A 2,953-nucleotide genomic window follows, 5' to 3' on the forward strand; every position below is an offset into this window, starting at 1 on the left:
CTATCTCTGTCTATCTCTTTGTCTGTCTGTGTCTATCTCTTAGTCTAATCTGTCTGTGTCTATCTCTTTGTCTGTCTGTCTATCTCTTTGTCTGTCTGTCTATCTCTATCTGTCTGTTTCTGTCAATCTCTGTCTATGTCTATCTCTGTTTATCTCTGTCCATGTCTATCTCTGTGTCTATCTGTCTGTGTCTATCTCTGTCTGAGTCTATCTCTGTCTGAGTCTATCTCTGTCTGAGTCTATCTCTGCCTGTGTCTATCTCTGTTTGAGTCTATCTCTTTGTCTCTCTGTCAATGTTTATCTCTATCAATGTCTATCTATTCATCATCAATTTAAACCAGTGGTCTAGCATATTTTTAAAAAATCCAAAGATTTAAAAATTATATTACATTTAAAGAGATTGTCAAACCGTGGGCATGGGTTGGACAGTTTGACAAGATTCTATAAAGAGAGCATTTGTGCTCCAGTGTCTGCTTTAGCATGTTTTCTATAGCTTGATGCCTTTCCTAGCATGATACTGGTGCCACATTAAAAACACCCAGCAGTACACTCTGTCAGGTGGATGGCATTACGTAGGACATCCCGTCAAAGAAACCCAGGCAAAACAGACAATCAGGGCCGGGTGCAACTCTTGCTAAACCATCCAACACATGTCAGCATTGAAAATGGATGTTAAACGATGGTGCATCGGTGCTAGTGAAGTCACTGTGCAGCCTGCAAGACTAGGATGTCATTTGGCTGAGTGGTGGGCATTATGTCAAGGGATGAGAGTTTTGGGTGTGGAGAGGAGGTGAAGAGGGCAGAATAGAACAGGTTTGTTGCTGGAGAGGAGCTACATGTCTCCTTGCGTTATAGATGAGAGGGGGGTAGGAGGGAGTGGCCCAGGAGGGGGTGAAGCTGGAAAGGTAAAGATAGAGGGAGTGGGAGCAAGAAAACTGAAAGTGTGGGAGATTATTAGAAATAAGGAAAAAAAAGGGAGAGAGGGAAAAATATAAAGAATAGGAAGGAGGAAGAGTAGGTGACAACTGTAAAAATTGGGTACGGTTGACCAGAGATCACATATGTGCATGTGTGTGTGTGCATATATATATATATATGTGTGTGCATGTATATATATATATATATGTGTGTGTGTGTGTATATATATATATGTGTGTGTGTGTGTGTTTATATATATGTGTATATATATATGTGTGTATATATATATATATATATATATATATGTATGTATACATATGTGTATGTGGCTGTGTGGTAAGGAATTTGTTTCCCACATGGTTCAGTCCCACTGTGTGGCACCTTGGCAGTGAATTTGGTAGATGAAAACTAAAAGAAGCCTGTCGTGTGTGTGTTTGTTACTGTCTCCTAGTCTTGACATTGCATGATAGTTGTAAATGAGTGTCACTGTCATGTAAGCGGTGTCATTCGTTTCCAATCTTCCATGAAAACCGGTCTGGCCCTAGAGGGTGAAAAATATTATCTTGATTGCAAATAGGTGAGGATTGGTGAGAGGAAAGGGCATCCAGCCATAGACAAACCTGCCTCAACAAATTTTGCCCAACACATGGAAAAGTGGACACTAAAATGATGATGATGGTGGCGTGTTACAATCTGGATTGGCAGATGATTGGAAAGATGGCTTTTAGGAGATCCATCTTGCAGACTACATCAGCAAAGATTGACAGTAGTTTGAAAACGTCACAAGGTCTTCTGTGGCATACATTGGAAGATAAAGTTCTTGTATGGCATGAAAGGAAGAATCAGTGATCTTGGAGTCCTCTGACGCTAATGGTCTAACCATTTGCAACACTTAACTTGGCATCAGATGTGGTGTGGAATGGAGACAACTGCATTGGTATAGTCATGTGATATGTATGGATGTGGAGGGCTGTGTGAAGTGCCAACCTCTATCAGTGGAAGGAAGCTGTGGAAGAGGTAGACCCAGGAAGACATGGGGCGAGGTGGTGAAGCATGATCTTCAAATGTTGAGCCTTACTGAGGCAATGACTACTAACCAAAATCTTTGGCAATATTCTGTGCTTCAGAAGACCCGTCAAACCAAGTAAAATCCTAGTTGTGGCCATTGTTAGTGGCATGTTAAAAGCGCCTTTTGAGTGTTGGGCCTCACAGAGACAATGACAAATGACCGAGACCATCGGCAATATACTGTGCTTGAGAAGACACATCAAGCCAAGTGATGCGTTTGGCCCAGGAACCACTAATGAATGTACAGCACAATGGTGGTTCAAGAAATTTTGTAGCGGTGACGAGAGTCTTGGAGATGATAAGCGTAGTGGTTGGCCATTGGGTGTTGACAACGGTCACATAAGAGCCTTAGTTGAAGTCAATCTACGCATAACTGTTCGAGAGTTTGCTTCTGAATTAGACGTAATGTATACAATCTGCAACCGATTGGAAAAACAAAAATACTTGAGAAATGGGTGCTGCATGAATTGAACAGCAACCAAAAAAAACCCTGTTTTGAAGTGTTGTCTTTCCTTCTTTTACACAACAAGAATGACCTGTTCCTCGACCAGATTGTGACTTGCGATGAAAAGTGGATTTTTTTACGACAACCAGCGTCGCTCAGCTCAGTGGTTGGACGTCAATGAAGCTCCACGGCACTTCCTGAAGCCAAAGTTGCACCAAAAGAAGGTCATGGTGGGTCTGCGGCCGTTCTTATCCGTCAGAGCTTTTTGGATCCAGGCGAAACTGTTACGGCGGAAAAGTGCTGTCAGCAAATGGATGAAATGCATAAGAAACTCTGACAACAACAGCCAGCATTGGTCAATAGAAAGGGACCAATTCTTCTCCACGACAACACTCGGCCGCACATCGCACAACTGACCCTGCAGAAGTTGAACGAATTGGGCTACGAAACTGCCTCATCCGCCATACTCGCCAGACTTCTCGCCTACCGACTACCACTTTTTCAAGCATCTCGACAACTTCC

The 2,953-nt window shown here is 42.6% G+C and overlaps 1 protein-coding gene across 1 annotated transcript in view; it reads left to right on the plus strand.

Moving 5' to 3' along the window:
- Nucleotides 1-2,953, plus strand: part of LOC106878284 (uncharacterized) — a 21,436-nt gene that overhangs the window by 3,411 nt on the left and 15,072 nt on the right. The window lies entirely within an intron of this gene.

Source organism: Octopus bimaculoides, chromosome 30, assembly GCF_001194135.2.
Source record: "Octopus bimaculoides isolate UCB-OBI-ISO-001 chromosome 30, ASM119413v2, whole genome shotgun sequence".
In the NCBI taxonomy this organism is placed as follows: Eukaryota; Metazoa; Mollusca; class Cephalopoda; order Octopoda; family Octopodidae; genus Octopus; species Octopus bimaculoides.